Source organism: Papio anubis, chromosome 19, assembly GCF_008728515.1.
Source record: "Papio anubis isolate 15944 chromosome 19, Panubis1.0, whole genome shotgun sequence".
NCBI classification, from domain to species: Eukaryota; Metazoa; Chordata; class Mammalia; order Primates; family Cercopithecidae; genus Papio; species Papio anubis.
The window spans coordinates 63701466-63721699 of record NC_044994.1 but is presented as its reverse complement, the minus strand read 5'-3'; the positions used below and the strand labels follow the sequence as shown (position 1 = coordinate 63721699).

The following is a 20234-nucleotide window of genomic DNA, read 5'->3' as shown; positions in this document are numbered from 1 at the left end:
AATAAAATACAATGCTAAATTTTAATTACTAACATAGGTTTAAACATATGTATTTTGGATTACTATTACAGAAAAGCAAAAAAAAAAAAATTGAGTTTGTTAGTAAATATGTCCTATTCTACATTTTAAAAGTTCTGTAAAAATCTATGTTTTTAGAAATTACAAAATATGTATTCATAAAGTGTTTTGGTACATAATTATAATGGATTATTTCCTAGCTTTTTTATGGGAAATTAGAACTATTAAGAGTTAAAAATATAATTAACCTATATAATTAAAACTGCTAAAAATAAGGGACACAATTCTATATGCAATATGTACAAAAAAAGTTGCATCTTGGTAAGGAAGGTTATATTTGATTGGTGCAAAAGTATTTTGATTTTTGCCATTAAAAGTAATTGCAAAAACTGCAATTACTTTTGCAACAAGATAATAATAAAAATTTAAGAATGTGTTTTATTCTATTGAAAAAATAATTCTGTCCTATTCCAAGTGCAGTGCCTGTTGAAACATAATTGTGTGAGCTCAAGGAATGTTTTGAAACAGCTTTTACAACAATACCGTTCACAACATGGTGTCAGGCCCATTCCCAGAATGGCAACTAAGATTATCAATCTCAAATTTATAAACATTTTCCCCTAGATTATTTTCTATAAATTATATAGTTAGGCATTTCATATTCATGTCTGTGACCCACTTTGAGTTAATTTTTGTGAAAATACTAATGTCAGTGTCTAGAACCTTGTGTGTGTGTGTGTGTGTGTGTGTGTGTGTGTGTGTGTGTGTGTGCGCCTACATGTTCTGGCATCATTTGTTAGAAAGACTCTACTTTCTTCATTAAGTATCTTTGCTTCTTAGGGAAAAAAAAAAAAACCTGTTGGCCATATTTTTGTATAAGCCTGTTTTTCGGCTCTACAATCTGCTTTGTCAATCCATTTGCCTATTTTTTTCACCAATACCATCCTGTCCTGATTGTTGTAGGTTTATGGTGATTCTTGAAATTGGTCAGTGATCAGCTTTCTGCATTTGTTCTTCAGTACATTGCTGGCCACTCTGGATCTTACGTATTTCCTTATAAGTTACAGTCTCAGTCTATTGATATTCAGAACGTAACTTGCTGTTTTTTGTTTTTATTTTTTTTGTTTGTTTGTTTTTTGAGATGGAGTCTTGCTCTATTGCCCAGGCTATAGTGCAGTGGCACCATCTCAGCTCACTGCAGCCTCTGACTCCCAGGTTCAAACAAATACCCCCGTCTCAGCCTGCTGAGTAGCTGGGATTACAGGCACCTGCCACCACGCCCGGCTAAATTTTGTATTTTTTAGTGAGATAGGGTTTCACCATGTTGGCCAGGTTGGTCTTGAACTCCTGACCTCAAGTGATCTGCCTGCCTCAGTCTCTGAAAGTGCTGGAATTACAGGTGAAAGCTACCAGGCCCGGCCAACCTACTAAATTTTTAATTGCTAGAGTTGAGTCTATAGACCAAGTTGGAAAGAATGAACATCTTAAAAATGTTGCTTCTTTATACAGAAAAACAATAAAAAAATACGAAAGTAAGTTCTTTCATATCAGTAATTGATTAAAATGAAATGGACTAAACTTCCCAATAATTTAAATTGATTTGCAAAATGAGTATTACAACAAAGCAAACCAGGAACCAACTATATGCTATTGATAAGTGAATAACTCTAGATATGAGGACACATATAAGTTGAAAGTGAAAGGATGGGAAAAGATATTTCATGCAAGTAGTAGTAAAAAGAGAATGCACATTTAAATTGTATTTTTACAATTTAAATTTAAATTTTAAAGTGTGTAAAAATACATTTTAAATACATTTTTAAAGTGTATTTATATTTCATTTATAATATGAATGAACCTACCAGTAAGTTCACGATGCAAACAGTGACAGAATTTAAGAGGTAATAGCTCTAAACTAGTAGTTGAAGGCTTCAAAAACCCTACTTTCCATTAAGAATAAAGCGATCAGACAGAAGGTTAATAAAGAAATAGAAAACTTGCACAGAAACATATATCAATTGGACTTCAGACATATACAGAACCCTCCATGTATGGAGACACAATAGAAATCTTAATTCTTAAGAAGTTTAAATTAGACAAAGTATTGTTTCCAATCACAATGGAATGAAGTGGGCGCTCCCATGGTGACTGGCTGGTTTTCCTGAGTAGTGCCATATTAGAATCTCAGTGTTCCTTCATGCTTGTAGTGCGTGGGACACTCAGTAATTGCTGATGCCAGGTCACCTCTGGTGAGTGAACATCCACATTGTTGAACCCATGCACAACTTCTAATCGTGCCACATGGCCAAATTTTTCATAAGGCAAGAATGGGCTGGTTAGGGAAGTAGGCTGAATAACATCCCCCAAACTAGTCTACCATGTAATTATTAACAATAACTGAAATTACTACGGAGTGAGCATTTTCACAATCATAGACCTATATTTCCTCTATATTCATTCAGAGGTTAATACATAACACTTCTTCAACAAATCTTCTTATCACTAATTTTTCAATTGTATTATTTCCAAATCTCTGACCACCCAGCCAAACAATTTTTCATTGGCCAAAATTAATATAGATCTATTTTCTATACATCTTGTTTTGCAGGAAAACAAACAAAATAAAAACAGGTCCACTGCTAGACATTCTGACCAGTGGGATGATTTCCCTTCAGCACCACCATTCAGGGCCACTGTACTCTGAACTATAATATTGAAGATGTCCACTTTGGGGTACATGATAATGGAGAAGTATTTCCAATCCACATCTAAATATTTTCTTGTTTAATGAGCTATTGATTGAAAACTTTCTTTGAGGCAAGACGTATGTGTGTATTATAAAAAAATGACAATATGATTGACATGCAAATCTTGTGATTTTGACCTACTTTCATGTGCAAATTACTTCTACCTTTAGAAACTGCTTTAGTCCCATATTGTATATAACATTTTACTTGAGCATGAAGAGCTATTCTGCACATCCAATTTTATTAGTTAGTAGATCAGATTACATCAAATTCATGATATAAAACTCAGCTTAAATGACAACTTGAATACCATGCTCAATTAGCCAATGTTAAAGATTTATGCATGTCAGCTCATTCTGATTATTGACTTGGGATTCATTCCCATTATGGTTACTACAACCACCATGTCTTTGGCAGATCAGATATATCCTGCCACTTGACCTCTACTACACATGCCAATATCCACATTAAACTCCGAAAGCTCTGTTTTCATGGCAGCATTTTAGTGTTACCTCTAGCCTTACAGTGAATTATCTGCATAGATCACTTTAGGGACATCAGCATTGTCTTCCTCAATGTATCTCCCAAAGTCTTGATGAAAAGAATCTCTCCTGGACATTTCCAGAGTAGATGGTGGGTGAGTGAGCAGATCTTATGTAATAAATTTTCTTCTATATTCAATATCCTTAAAACTTTCAATATCTTCCTCTACCAGGGAAGAATACTTATCATCTCAACTTCCTGCTAAGTAGAACACCTTAGAGTACATATTTATGTAAACCAGTTGAGGACAATGGTAAAGCAGCTTCCATCCTCTCAAGCTAAGACATTAAATCCTAACTCAATTGATACATACATGTGATCCAATATTATATCACTTTCATCCTTATATAACATCTGCAAGATCCAATTCTCTACATATTTTCAGGTCTCAATGAATTCACATTGGCAAATTTTAATTGTTTTGGTGTGTTTTCTCCCTTCTCACCAGTTACATTTTGCACCAGGAAGTTGCAGAGAGTAATAGGTTGATAAACGAGAGTTCATTGTGATATTGTGGAGAATCAGCGGCCACCTGCAAAATAAACACCTCCAGAGAAATCACTGCAGGTTTGTCAAGAAAGAAGGGCAGTATATTTAACAGGGGAAGAAAGGCTATTGTTGAGGGCAAAGAAGTGTGGTAGAGTGTTCAGGATCTTAGCTTCACCGAAGTCTGCTCAGATGACCTGATCCCAGTTTTCAGATCAGTGTTGTAACTTCACATAAGAAACTCTCCAATACTGTGCATTAGATTGGAATGTAATTCAGCAACCCACAGAATTAGACTGGGGTTTGTTTTTCAGAATGATTCTGTGACAAAAGGATGTAATATTTATTTTGGGGATATTTAAAAAGTTTCATAGTGTCTTACCAGGATGTCCCTTTTGAATTTAAATTCCTGAGTTCATTATTTCCTTTTTACCAAGTTCTACATTACTCTTTGAAGCAACCAAAAATCCAGAGAATTGTTATACTTTTTATTTCCACTAAAATGTGCTGTGACAGCTAGGAAGCCACCCAAACCTTGCATTCTGTAAACAGGTGGGTGATTATTAAGGCCTACGTTCAGAACTGGTTCAGTATTCGTTTCTTCTGCATACTGTCAGTTAAATGAGTTCCAGGACGACCACAATTGAGGTTGGGAAGAAACACACTCCAGCTGTTGATAGAAGGAGCTGAAAAGTTACCAAGCAAAGAAGCTTGGCTATCAGGAGGGGATAAATCATGTCTTTTCTTTTTCAAATCATCTAACACAATAAGAAAATTAATTGACCTAACAGCGAATAGCTGTATTTGTCCCATTTATCATTCTATTGACTCTACTCACTGTAACTAGATATTAACATTCCCCAGGGTACATAATAGATCATATTTGTTTTTAGACACCTGACCTCTAGCATAGTTCTTAGGAGATGGCCATTAACAATTTCTTCAATGAGTAATTTATTGAATAATGAATTATTTTTTCTATTCTTAATAGGAAAACTAAGTCTAACGTGGAGAAAAAATAGATATTCAGTCAAAGACACTCATAGCCCTTTTAAAATGACTAAGCCAGATTTTCACTGGGTGCAACAAGTTATCTTATGTTAGAAAATAATTATTGAGTCCTGTTTTTAAAAAGCTGTGTCTGATAGTGCCAGCTAGAAATGCACAAACTTTGTTGAACCGTTGCTGCTTCAGTCTACCCTACAGGTACAAAGCATGACCCCAACTTTGAATACACACTAGAATTTAAAACATCTGCTTGTCTATTTTCATGATTTAAGAGCTCAACATTTTGAAAATCAGATTACTCAATGCTTGGAGAGCCACAAATAAATACAGGCTTACTTAGTATAGAAAAGCATGTTATTTCCTAAATTCTTCCACATGAAACATTCTATTCTAAAATAAGATGCTCAAGAAATTAAAAGTAGTTACTAAAACTTGAGGTTAATTAATATTTTAGTGATTAGTTTTAAATAATTCCAAGGGAGGAGGTCAGCAGGACTTGTTTTCTGGTTATTTCTCCAGGAATGAAGCAGGATCTGGTGGAAATGGGATACAGTGAAGAAGCCAAACCAGTAGGTGGTAACAAAAGCAACCTCAATTTGCCCTCACTGCTCATTAACATAAAGATACGGCGCCATGGCCACTTGGCTTATACTGCACAGAAGTTATCTTGTATGGTTATGGAAATTCCCACCCCTTTTCCAGATGGTTCTGAATAATCCACCTCTCAATGAGCATATAATTAAAAGCAGATATAAATACAGCTGCCAACAACCCATAGAGGACTGACTGTGGCCACACTGCCTGTGGGTTAGCGCTGTTCCTCAAGGAGCAGTACTGATTCAATAGAAGTTGCTTTCTGTCACATCAGCTGGCCCTTGAATTCTTTCCTGGGCGAAGACAAGGACCTTCTTACCTGCATCAGTTCCAAGTTCTCACTTAAAACAGCAGCAAATAAACTGCTTAAGATGAAATTGGCCGGGCATGGTGGCTCATGCCAGCACTTTGGGAGGACGTGGTGGGCGGATCACGAGGTCAGGAGATCGAGACCATCCTGGCTAACACGGTGAAACCCTGCCTCGACTAAAAATACAAAAACAAAAAATCAGCCAGGCATGGTGGCGGTGCCTGTAGTCCCAGCTACTCGGGAGACTGAGGCAGGAGAATGGCGTGAACCCGGGAGGTGGAGCTTGCACTGAGCCGAGATCACGCCACTGCACTCCAGCCTGGGGGACAGAGCCAGACTCATTCTCAAAAAAAAAAAAAAAAAAAAAGATGAAATTATTGTTACAATTACATATATGCACAAAAACAAGTACATTGTGTATGTGTGTTATCCATATTCATATGGGGTATTTCATGAAAGAAAAAAATAAGCAATTTTTTTGAAACCAGATCTGAATGAGTTGGCACTTTATAATGTAGACTTTGAGCATTTTGAGTATTTAGTCCAAGTTACTCTTTAGTTAGCAAATTGTAAATGCCCATCTGTAAACTTCAAACACAAAATACAAGTGGTTCCAACCTGAGAAAAGTATAATTTTAGAAATGTAGGTATATAATTTCAAGTCTAAGTATAATTGAGTTCTTTGAAAAGCTGAGCTAATGCTGTCACCATGCATCCTGTACAGGCTACAGAACCATGAGCTAATGAAACCTCTTTTCTTTATAAATTACCCAGTCTCAGGTATTTCTTTACAGCAATGCAAAAACGGACTAACACAATTGTACACACTTTTATTTGAAAATGAAAAGGCAAAGATTAATTATTTAAAACCAATGGGAATGATAAAAAAAAACACTATAAATAAACTTATTTTAACAAATGCCATATACAAGGGCCATTCAATTTTTTTATTTAAAAAAATGTTTTCCTTGGGAGGCTGAAGCAGGTGAATCGCCTGAGGTCAGGAGTTTGAGACCAGCCTGGCCAATGTGGCCAAACCTCATTTCTACTAAAAATACAAAAATTGGCCAGGCATAGTGGTGCGTGCCTGTAGCCCCAGTTTTCAGGAGGCTGAGGCAGGAGAATCGCTTGAACCTAGCAGGGCAGAGGTTGCAGTGAGCTGACATCGCATCAATGCACTGCAGCCTCGGGAACAAAGTGAGACTCTGTGTCAAAAAAATCAATAAATAAATAAATGAAAAAAGGAAGAAAAGAAAAATTACTAAACAGAAAACTTTACTAAAGGACCTTCTCTAATACTGAATTCTCTGTGAAGGGAATAGTATTTATAATGTGAAGTAAGTCTTCTGCAGCCACCTGTGACATCAACAATGATCCATGGAGACTGAACAGATTCTCTACTATGTAAGCAGCTGGGAACATGACAGAGGATAAATTTCAAATGTCATATTTTACCTTTGTTTGCATTGAGAAAAATTCACTGAAGCTCACCTGTATAGCATCTTCATGAATTCCTATATTTAAAATAAAATTGGAAGCAAAGGTAACATCAAGAAGCTTATTTTATTACTGGAATGCTGATGTTTATTACAATAATTGGCTTAGTCTTCTTAAGACCAGTTAACAATAGGCACAATGGTTCTGTTATATGATTGTACATTTAATGTTTTTGCTTCATTTATTCTAAATCTTCCATATTTATCATAAGCACAATATCTCTACTATACTCATGTATAAAATGGCAAATAATTAAAACCAGATTCTTAAATATATTTATATAAAATATTTTGTATTTAAGAGAGTAATTCCTAATTTAATTTCTGTGTGTGAACTATTGGAAGTTAATTGAGAAACTAATAAGCATTAACAAAATTGAGTCAAATGTTCCCTATTAATAGTAACTTGATTTAAAACAAACATGTTTAGATTTCATATTTTTGAAATATTCAAATATTAGTACCATAGTGGGTGATAACAAAATTGCTCCTCTGAAGATGTGAAGGAATCGTAAATATTATGATTTGTGTAAATGCTGGAATGGAAATGTGAGAGAGAATTGCCAGCAATTCAATATTGAGATGAATACATCAAGTCCATATAAGTTATCATATACAATGGCCATATACAGGGAGAAATATCATGTGTTTAATAGACTATATTTGAAAGCTAGATTGAGTCCAGTACACTCAGCTAAGTCTCTTAAACTGCTTTATCATCAAACAGGATAATATCTACTCGGCAGGATTGGGTAGATTAAACAAATACTGAGTGAAGCCACTAAGTGGTACAACGTAGGCTTCCATGAAACGGTTTGGGTATTTGTGTAGTACGTGTTCCATGTTGGAATGTGTCTGAATTACCACTTGTCATCCTCTGTAATTCTTCCAGTTCTTCCCCCAAATTACAAGGAATGGAGGCTGGGAAACTACATTTCTGCAACTCCTTCATCATCAGGATGCCAGATAATATTTTAAGTAGGGAAAGTAAAATTAACTTTTCTGGGGTGAGATGACAGATGAATGTGCAAAGCCTTTCCTGTTTTCAAGAAGCAGTTTCTTACACTATGCTTTTATTCACGTTAAATGAAACTCCATTAGAATAAGAATTGTATCATGAGTTTTTAAACAAAATATTTAATGATTTTTTCACATCTCTCCATCTGACTGTTAGAGGGTCAGAAGACAATATCATTCCGCTTGTATAAGAAAGGACTGGACACATTTCTGTCACGTGTTAAGTTCTCAGTTAATGTTAATTGGCTTACAATAAGTTACAACAGCATTGTGGAAACTAAATAAAATCATATCACCTTTTCTTGGAGTAAATTCTGTCTACGAAATGTAAATGCTCCATATGCATAAATTCTGGGTTAAAATACTTTAAGAATATGCAATTCTTCTTTCCTTTCTACATTGCTATAAAATCTGCCTAGAAATTACAGTAAGAATGGCTTTCATTACCACAACGACATTGAAGGGTTAAATCTTTATTTCTGTCTGTGGCTGACTAAAATATAATACTGATTTAATAAGGAAATAAACTTATTTGATTAAAGTATAAAAATGGATTATGAATAATCTTATTTTAATTATATATGATGAACAAAATCCCTCAGAAAAATATTTCCCTAAATATTGCCCTAGGTATTATTGCTTAATTTATTTAATTCTTTTATATAGTATGGAGATAATTTTATTATCACGTACTTTTATTATGATTTATATTAAATTTATATGCTCTCTTTAGTAAAGGATGTTCTGAAATTTCAGATATATTTACCATCAAACACTGATTGTAATATTTGGCTTAAAAATGCCACAGAGATTACTGAATAAACTTAATAATTAAATACTATGCTTAGGATTTGGAATCAAGGACAAGGTAAATAATTTTTTGTTTTATTAACACTTAAAGGAATCTTGTTTTATGTCAGAAGAAAAGTAACTAATTTTAATACTCATGGATATATACTTGATATGTTTGCATTAACAATATGGAAAATATATGTTTTTTAAATAACAAGTTTTGATTTTAAGACTGTAGTGATTATTGGAAAATAGTTTTGGAAATAGCATTTATGTTGTCATTATATGTTGTACTTACATGTTGTACTTTTTTTTTCATTTGAGTTTGTTATCAACACAGGTAGTTTTAAGTTTAAACATTATTTTTGACCCATTTATAAATCTGCTACCCATGAGTTCTTTATACAGTGAACTGAACTGAAAACTTGGTTTTCGTATTTTGCCTGAGGTGTGGTAATATACCGAATGAGGGGTGCTTAGAGCTACAAGTTTCAAATCCCAAATGACAAGCTGGGTTCCCTTGACCTGTTTATCAGCAAGAAACATGTATTTATTAATGCAGTTGTTAACAGGCAAACTTAAAATATATTAGCCTTAACATTTATCTTTGGGGCTTTACATAAACAAAAATATATAAATAACAGTGGTGTTCATTTTTGTAAGTGGACATGAAGTGCAGTCTTCTATATAATGCTTTTAGTACAAGACAGTAAAAAACTGTGCTTTCACTAAAATACGATTCAGAAACATTAATTGAAAATATACACTTCTATCTCAGATACATAGGTAAAAATATTCTGGACTATACTGTAAACCACATTTAGTGAACATAAATTTCAATCCTGATCATAAGCCAGTATATGTCAGAACTGTCTGTAGTTCTTTGCCTCAGGAGATAATTACATTTACCTTTCTAAAAATTTTAATCCTGTGCATTGACCACATCCTGAACAACCGCTATATGTTATATTTGATATTATACCTAGCACAAATATGTAAGAAAAATATAAGATATGGATCAAACCCTCCTGGTAATTAAAATCCTTAAAAATGCTTGTCCTATCAGATGAAAGTTGTTAGTTCTGATAATATAATTTCACCCTATCCAATTAAAAAGACAATATAAGAGTGTGAGTCCAAGTATTAAAAATTGTACCAAATAAAATATTTGTTTCTATCTACATGTTAGATCTTAATAACGAATTAATAACTTGATCACTACATTTCATTTGCAGACAACTTGATATTATAGAGTCACAGTAAAGATTTCAATTAAACATTCTTTCTTTTAAGTAATTTTTCTATGTGAATTTATACAGATGATTAATTAAAAATAGATTTCTGGAAACCTGACAGTCGCTTCCCTCAGGCTCTTCTATTCCCACACTATTTTTCCTATAAATGAAAACTTAGATATGGTCCAGCTGAAAGTTTTTATTTTTATTAACTTTAAATTTGTACTACAAAAAGATCACAGATGTTTTGACATTGCTTACTTTTTTATTAGATGATTATAAAATGGGCATTATAAAATATTGATATGTATTTAAAAACGATTGCTGACATTTTTGAAAATCGCCATCGCAATGGGTTTTTATTGCTACTGCAGTCAAAATGTGGACTTTGATTGACGTATTCCAGGAAGAGAATTCTGAGAATAGTAATTGGATATTCTGTAACATTGTTCTTTAAGAACCGTTAGCTCTGTTGCATTTTCTTGGTTTGACATTTTGCAAAATCCTATTGTCTTCATTTGCAAGGTAGAATGGAAAGTTTATGGAGACTTGAGCAACTTTTCTATGAAATCTGCCAATAACATAAACAAGTGAGATTGGAATGAGTGTGGCTTTTAATACATTAGACAGAAAAAAAGAAGAAAACAATCCAAAAGTGTGAGAAGTTCTTTATCAGCTCCCAGAAAGCAACTTATTCTTGGGAGTTGGAATTTCTTTTGTTTTATCTCTGTAATAAGGCTTTGGTTTGAATTGTATTTTATTTATAATAAAACTTCCTTCTATGATGATATGGTTGTGTGATGCTATGAAATGTTAAATATAAATATGGCTAATACATTAACAGTGTGTTCAACACCAACAATGTCAATTTCACATAATTTAACTTCTATGATATATTTCCTTTAGATTCAATTTAAAATCCAAGCCCAAGAAACATGTGTTGTATGTTCAATTTATGCTAAACTTTATGTTGAATTCTGAAGACAAAATGATAAATATGCAAGACTCCTGCTCTCAAAGCATCTGACTTCTACTTGGGAGGAAGAAAGTTGGCAGTAAATACACTAGTTGGTAAGTAGAAAGAGTCTCACACAGGGAGAAACATTGGGCTATAATTGAGAAAATATAGGATGTTTAATTATGATATAACAATAACATTATTTTTATTATATGAACAATGTTTCAAAGTATTTGCTTTCTGAGGTAACAATTTTTGTTACAGAGTAATTCAAAGCCCAAAAATGGGTGAGTGATATAAACACAGGTAAATATAATGTAGTCTCAAATATTTGATCATTCCTTACTCATAATCATCAACACAATTCTCCATTTTCATGATAGTATCTTATTAAAACAGAAATGGTTGAAGTCAACATAAAGTGTTTTAATTTAGTTGCCATCATTTAGACCACAAATTACTACAGGTTCTCTTTCCTAAATGATGTATTTTTAGACTTAGAATAACAGGTAAGTGCAAAAAAAATCCACTGATTTTATTCAATGGGGTGTGAAAAGGAGTACACTTGATCAGTTCTCAATATGGATACCAGAAGAACTTGGCTCACTAATTTCTTCCTCATCATAATTCAAATAATGTGTGTTGTCAACCTGCTTCAGATCTTCTACAGGCTAAATAAACATTATGAGGACGTTGTAAAACTTTTACCTGTAGTGGATGGAGGAGGGCATAAAAAAAGGAACACCTTTTCTTTGAAAGGAAATTAAATAATGCATGAAAGAGCTAATGATTTTGCTGAGTACCAGTACAATACTTCCCAAGAGATTCTACCATATTAGAAATCCTTTGTATTCTATGCCCCTGTCTACTAGCCTGGTGAGGGACAAATGTAAGAGAATGAAAATACTACATGTAATATCCAGCAAAACCTGTGTTATGTTGGTCCAACAGGCTTTAGTTTAAGGTAAAAATAGCTCTCTGTTTTCAAATATGACTTTTAAAATGAATCTAAGAATTGTATAAATTCAACCATTGTTTTTAAGTGGAGGCTTTGGCTGGGTGCAGTGGCTCATGGCTGTAATACCAGCACTTTGGCAGGTGGAGGTGGGAGGATTGCCTGAGTCCAGGAGTTCAAGGTCAACCTAGGCAACACAGGGAGTGACCCCATCCCTACAAATAATAGTGATAATAAATTATCTGGGTATGGTGGCATGAGCCTGTGATCCTGGCTGCTCAGAAGGCTGAGGTGGGAGGTTTGCTTGAGCCTAGGAACTTTAGGCTGCAGTGAGCTGTGATTGAGACACTGTGTACCCTAGCCTGGGTGACAGAGCAAGACTTTGCCTCAAAAACACAACAACAAAAGAGTCAAGGGTTTGGCAGAATGAGAATATGACCACCATGTATCTGCTGATGTCATTGTTATGTCATAATGAAACATTTAGCTTTTCTCAACTAGAGCACCATGTGCTAGGCTCTCCACACATCCTTCACCTTCATCAGATACAATACTTGCCACCTGGTATACTTACTGCCAAATTTCTTTCTCCCTAAACTAGAAGTGAGACCCTTTGAGAGCAGGAGTCTTGTCATATTTTTCATTTTGTTTCCAGAATTCAGCATAAAGCTTAGCATAAATTATACACATGTACTGTTTTGAAAATGTATTTACTATGCCACAGGTATTAAGTATCCTCCAAAATTTTTACAAAAAATTTTATTGTACAACTGAAATGTTGAGAAATTTTCTTCATGAAAACTAATATTATGGATGCTTAAAATTAATTTTCATCAAAGTAGTCAAATAATATATTAATATATCAAAGTCAATATTACTGTCTTCATCTTATAGATGAGAAAACAGTGTAAGGTAAGTTCATATATAGAAATTAGAGAATTAACTAATATAAATAGAAACAATCGTGTTTTTTTGGGGAATAAACATAATCTGGTGACATAAAAGAAATTTAACTCAGAAAACAAAATAATATATAGGCTCTTCAAATACATTACCTCACGAATTGATCATGACATAGGACAGATGAATAATATTTATTCAAAACAAATGTATCTTACATCAAAATGCTTTCCTTAACAAATCTCAAATAACAGTATTCCAATTGACAGGATTACATGTAAAGGTTTGCATCTTAAAATGGGAGATTAAGATTGTCTACTCATTTTTGTTTGCTACTGTAAAAAATATGGCAATATAATGTTCTCATTTTAACTTACGGATTATGCAGGATAGAACATTGTTGCATTGCACCTTCTCTATAGAACCACTGAAACTTGATCACGCCTGTAATCCCGGCACTTTGGGAGGCCCAGAGGGGCAGATCAAGAGGTCAGGAGATCGAGACCATCCTGGCTAACATGGTGAAACCCCATTTCTACTAAAAATACAAAAAATTAGCCGGGCAAGGTGGCGGGCGCCTGTAGTCCCAGCTACTGGGGAGGCTGAGGCAGGAGAATGGTGTGAACCTGGGAGGCGGAGCTTGCAGTGAGCCCAGATCGCGCCACTGCACTCCAGCCTGGGCGACAGAGCAAGACTCCGTCTCAAAAATAAAAATAAAAATAAAACAAATTGAAAGAGTTATGACTCAGAGGCTTTTATATTTAAAATTGATGAAACAGAGAGAGATTACATTTACAAAATAGACACTATATGTATTTCTTTTAAATATGAATCTAGCCCATACTGGAAATAAATTTATGATTCTTTATATTTTATACCATTTCAATAAATTATTTCTGTCTTCTATTTATTCTCCCAGCCTGAATCTGAAAAGCACAGCTCAGTCCTCTTAGCTCTGGTCATGGACTGGACATCCTTCTGCTCTGAAGGGCCTATCACACTGAACAGGCTGCCCTTAATCATGAGCACTTACTACATAGTAGGTTTAATTACAAGCACTTCTATTCTATGCTGAATCACAAGCAATTGTTGGAAGTTTATAATTATAAAATTACTTTTGTTGTTGTTGTTAATCTGCATGACCTCACCTCACTGTGCCACAAGTGGGCAGTGTTTAAGATTCTAAATTTGGGGCTCATCACTAATCCAGGCGAACCAAGCTTTTAGGCCAGAATTACAGAAGCTAGACGGATTCCACAGATCTCAAGTTTCTCCAAAACACTCTCTGAAGACTGACATTTAGAACTAGAAAGTGAAAGAGCACCAGTATTGCGCTGCACGTTTACACAAGCAGATAATGATTATTTCACATAAACGACAGAGCCCACATGGAGAGAAGCTTAACTAGTCCTGGTGGTGAATTTATTCTCTTCTTTGCTTTCTGTTAAGAGTGAACAGTTTGAGGATAATGTATCCCTTCACAATAGGGATTTCTTCCCCTGGCTATTCTGAGTTCATAGACGAAATGCCTGCCAAATTTAATGTAACAAGCAGTGAGCAAAACACAGTTAGTTCTTACCTGAAGGGAACTTAGATTCTCATGAGGAATAAAGGAGAGAAACAAATATGCAACAAGGTGAGCTAATATTTACTGAGGATTTACAATGTGCCCGATATTGTTCTGATTTTGTTTACACTTACTAAAATTCATGTAATCTTTATAACAACCCTATGAAGGTGAAATACTATAACTTCCATTATACAAATTGGGAAACTGAGGCACATAAATCGTAATAAAACCATCTGGTTTCATACAACTATGGAATAAAAGAACCTTTGAATAATAAATCTTAAAAATGCTCAAAGAAATAAAATTATAGTAAGTGCTATGAAGAAAACTATAGAGTTATTTTTAATTAGAGACTAATGTTCCTTTTTATTTTAGTGGGAGTATATGGGGAGTACCTCTGTTCAATGGTGGCTTTGGATATAGTCCTGAGAAAATGAAGGAACAAGCCATGTGCCCACATAAAGTAAACATTTTCCAAGCACAGGGAAGAACAAGTGCAAAGATGATCAACAGGGATGTGTTTGACTTTAAAGGATGAAGAAGTCATAGAGAGATGAGCAAAATGACAAGAGACAAAGTCAGACTAGTAGAGATGTGATTAGATAATGAGGCATCTTGAGTTAAAAAAATGTAATTTGACTCTGGCCAAATAAGTCATGAGAAAAGTTTAAAGTTTTAAAGAAGAAGAGTTTAAAGAAAGAGTGGTATGAAATGAGTACTTTTAATAAACCCGTAAAGAGCTCACTGTGTGAAATTGTATTGAATAGAACCAAGAGTAGACACAATAATGGCAGGTAAGAGGCTTTTGGAAATCCAGAAATGATTGATGACTTAGGTCAATACCAAAGTATTGATCTGCATTTTTTTCACCCTTTTTCTCATTACTGTAACTTGTGTGTCTTGTGTCATCTAGTATGTGTGCTTGCATGTTAACCAAAACAAAGGTTCAAATAAATGGCTATTATAATGACAGTGTGAATTTTCATCTTTTGGAGATAATTTGGGACTTCAGAAACACGATAAAATTGGCATGGTAGAAAGAGGAAACATAGCTAAGTAGAGGGTAGACAATCAAGGAGTCAAGTAGAAGACATCTTGGGGAAAACTGTCTCCGTACCTGCTCCCCCTTCCAGTTACCTGGTGCACAATCTGCTTACAATGGTTCGAGATACTTACTGAATGGACATAGGACCATGATGAGAGAATCCCACCCAGCAAGCAGGACACAATTTATCTAGAGGAAGTGTTATTCTGTGTATGAAGCTGTGACGGACCAACTCTTCCTGAGATGCAGACACAAGAAGACGGTAAGGTGAATTAGGGAAGTGATGTTGCAGGTAGTGAGAAGATGTTTGGTTTAGGATGTATTTTAAAAACAGTGCTTACAGAATTTTGTAAAGGGCTGAGAGTGGGTGCAAGAGCAGTTCTGGGAGTTCCATTTTGATCTAGAGTTAATAGACACCTGTGCTTGTGTGTTTATCATAGCACTGTCCACAATAGCAAAGTCATGAACTAACCAGTGTCCACCAATGGTTGACTGGATAAAGAAAATATGTTGTATATATACACCATGGAATACTATGTAAAATTAAAAAATGAAATTATGTCCTTTGCAGCAAAGATGGAGCTATAGGTCATTGTCCTAAGAGAACTAACTCAGAAGCAGAGAATCAAATATTGCATATTCTCACTTATAGGTGGAGCTAAACAATGGATACCCACGAACACAAAGATGGAGATAATAGACACTGGAAACTACAAAATGGGGAAGGGTGGGGTAATTAGGGTTCAAAAATCATCTATTGGGTACAATGTTCAATATTTGGGTCATGGGTACATTTGAATCCCAATCTTCACCATTATATATGTGTAAATCCTTGAAAATGACTGAGGCAAGTCTCCATCATTTTATGAGGTTTATTTGGCAAAGTTAAGGATGAGCACAGGGAGACAAATCTATGCCTTTCTCCAAAGATGACTTTGAGGGCTTCAATATTTAAACAGGAAAGGCTGGGGCAGTGGCTCACACCTATAATCCTAGCATTTAGGGAAGCCGAGACAGGTGGATCACTTGAGGTCAGGAGATCGAGACCAGCCTGGCAAACATGGTGAAACACCGTCTCTACAAAAAAAATACAAAAATTAGCTGGAAATTGCTTGAACCCGGGAAGCAGAGGTTGCAGTTAGTCGATATTGTGCCACTGCACTCCAGCCTGGACCATAGAGTGAGACTCTATCTCAAAAAAAAATTATTTATATATAAACAGAAAAGGGCAGACATTGAGGAAAGAGGTGAAAAAATTAAAAGGTGTGGTAGGTTAGAGGCAAACAGTTACATCTTTTGAGTCTTTGATCACCCTTTCACTGACTACACAATTTGCATGTGAGGGCATGTAGAGGAATGGTCACTTATGCCTTCCCCTGGCTCAGGGAATCTGCATTTTTACATAACATAATGTAGACAATAGGGCAGAGGAAGCAATCAGATATGCATTTGTCTCAGGTGAGCAGAGAGGTAACTTTAAGTTCTGTCCTTTGTCCTGTACCTATGAAGATACTCTATCAGTTTACATTGCCAGGGTGAAATTCAACACAACTATTTTAGGGTAAAGATCTGGAACCACAAGGAAGTTCCTTGTCAGCAAGTTGTAAGGGAGATGTGTATTTTTGTTTGTTTGTTTTGTTTTTTTAATCTTTGTAGTCATCTTATGTAGGAATCAAATGGGAGGCAGGTTTGTGTGACCCAGTTCCCAGCTTGACTTTTTCCAACAGCTGAGTGAGTTCAGGGTCCCAATATTTATTTTCCTTTCACACATATAATACCTTTGAGACAAAAAAGCATATGTACTTCCTGAATCTAAGTTTTTTTTTTTTTAAAGAGTTGACTGGGCAAATGTTAAGCCTGGGATGATTATTAAACATCCAAATGAAGACGCTGTACAGAAGAAGAGTGTGGAGGTTTAAATTTGGAAAGGATAGTATTCAAAATCATGAGACAAGATATTCACTCGGGGAATATGTGGAGTTACAAAAGAGAAGTCAAAGTACTCTGTACCTTGAAGAATTTCAGCATCTAGGAGGCAAATACTGGAGGAGTCATTGACGAACAAGACTGGGAAAAAATAACTATAAAATAAAAGGAAAACCTTGAGACTGCAGTTTTACTGAAGTCAACTTAATAATACAAAAGAAGTTGGTTTTCTGCTTTTATCCATAAGAAGGGAAAGCAACATTGTTCAGTCCTGCTGAGAAGTCCAGTCAGATGAAGACTAAGAACTGTGTACCTGCTCATTATTAAATACCATGATACCAATTTAAAAGGAGTGCTGAGAAAAAGCCTGATTCAGTTAGATTCAAAAGAATCAATTGAAATAAATTAAGGCAAACTGTAAAAGCTCGCCGCATTTTTTCTGTGAAAGAGCAAAAAATATTGTGATTGACTTCTTGATGTTCCAAAACATTTTTTTTTTTCTGTCTTCCACAGTATCGAAGTTACACTGAACACATAGCAGATTCTCTTTCATTTAGGGTTCTAGATGAGTAACAGTTTTGGCTTCGAGGGCTTTTGCCTGTGTTTCAGCTGGCAGGAGCTACACAGTTATTCTGCAACCCTTGTTGCCGCCGTCCTTACATCATTACGGTTTCATGAAGCAAATTTCTACAGAACGTTTTCCAGCTTCAGGTGTTCAAAGAAATTGGTGGGTATGCTCAACTCCTGATATGAATTCATAATCCCTGGATTGCTGTTTCTTGTGCCCATTCTCCAGCTTTCTACTGTAGCAGCAAAAAGTTTCCAACATAGACCAGTATTGCTCCAGTGGTTGACCTAGAGGGCAAGTCAGCCGTCGAGCTATTACATTGATTTCGTAAGGTCTTGAATTCCCATATTAAATATTTTACCAATTAAAATAACTAGATTGGTTTCCATTTCCTGTCTTGTTTCTTGACTGATTAGGATAAGCAGTGCCTATGCTGTGTCAGAACAGTGCATGACTCCTAAGTGTCCATTGTGTCCACAAAGAGACAACTTAATCACAACCATATAAAAATGAAATGAATAGAATGAAGGCCAATTATGCCTTTTCTCAAATCTCATGTTGGTTTAACACTATGCCTATATAGAAGATGGAAGTTATATGAAGTATATTGAATGATAATAAGCATGTTTTTTTCTGATTTTATAAATCGAGGTGAGGTGTGATGAGAAAGGAGAAAAAGATTACATACCCCAGCTCCAAATGATAACCACATTTTAAGAGAATCTATTGTACTTTGGAAGCAGGACTATGTACAAGAATTATTTAAAATAATATTTTTCCACAGAACACAAATGAGCAACTGTCTTGATAAATGTCACATGGTCAAACTCAAAAGGAGTAATTTAAAATATTAAATTGGACTGCAGAATAAATTTGGCTTAAGATGAGCATTTAAATCTAGCCTTATCTACAAAGAATCACTACATTTGTAGTGTTAAAGTGTTAAATAACACTTTAAACTTAACTTGGATCAAATGTATAGGCAATATGAAACTACCATATTCTTAGTAATTTAGAGTTGTGCAGAATCAAAATCAACAATAATCATGCCCAATGGAAAACTTAAACAATTTATAGCAAAGAAAATGAAGTTGAAACATAGATTTTTAACAAGGCAATAGATTCTGATTAGCTAATGCATTTTTAAATGACCAAATATACCTAATGCTCTAAGTAAAAATATGATACAATTTATTAAATCATACAAATCTAACTTTTATTTTGCATTACCATAATCTGAAGACCCAATGCTTCACTACACATTCAGAAAGGGAGAAGAGATTTAAGTCAAAACTATAATAATTTCAGAGGCTAGACAGAATTATAATGTAAGTGGATGGCTGTAATTTTTCACTTAGATGTAATAATAAGAAAATACGTTAATAGGGAAATTCTAGAAAGGCTAAACAATGCATATGATAAATCTGAGCAATTACAATTGGATATGACCAAAGGATGAGCTGCATTTGAAGATGTCTGCATTGCTTGTTGCTCTTCCTGTGGTTTAATCTTTCAGTATATTTTGTACATTCTGGCTCAGGAACTGTGAAAAATCCAAGGGATAAAGCAATACAGTCAACAGAACACGGTCTTCGTAGAATCCATAATTTTACCAGGGATTCAGTCATATGTAGCTGAACATAATAGGATGTGATACATGATGTATTTGCCTTTGAACCCTAGAGGAAGTACAGGTCTATTCTGCCAGGTCAACCAAATAAACTACACAGAGGAAGACACATTCAACTGGGAAATATCTAAGCCTCTCTCCTTTATTTCCCCACTATCCCCTGGACAATGCTATCATAGCACATGTAACACTTTCTTTCACATGTAGTAAAATAACCAGGAATAGCCCAGATTGCATAGTGGTTGAAAGTGTATAAAGTGGCTTCAAACTATTTAGATAAAAATCTTAGCCTTCCTGTTTACTTGCATGGGAAACCCATTTACTTCTTTGCATTCAAGGAAATGGCATGTGTTTTACGAAAATTAATCAAACTTCACTGAGTAGCCTACACTGGAACATCGACGAATTGTCATTTATGAGAGATTTCATTCTGGAG

General features: G+C 34.8%; 1 long non-coding RNA gene across 1 annotated transcript; it reads left to right on the top strand.

Annotated features, from left to right (window-relative positions):
- Positions 1-7092: 7092 nt before the first annotated feature.
- Positions 7093-18556, top strand: LOC108583141. Its single transcript, XR_001897466.3, has 5 exons — positions 7093-7249; positions 11153-11317; positions 15005-15423; positions 15763-15936; positions 17509-18556. It is a non-coding gene; the product is annotated as an uncharacterized LOC108583141 (long non-coding RNA).
- The last annotated feature ends 1678 nt before the right edge of the window (positions 18557-20234 follow it).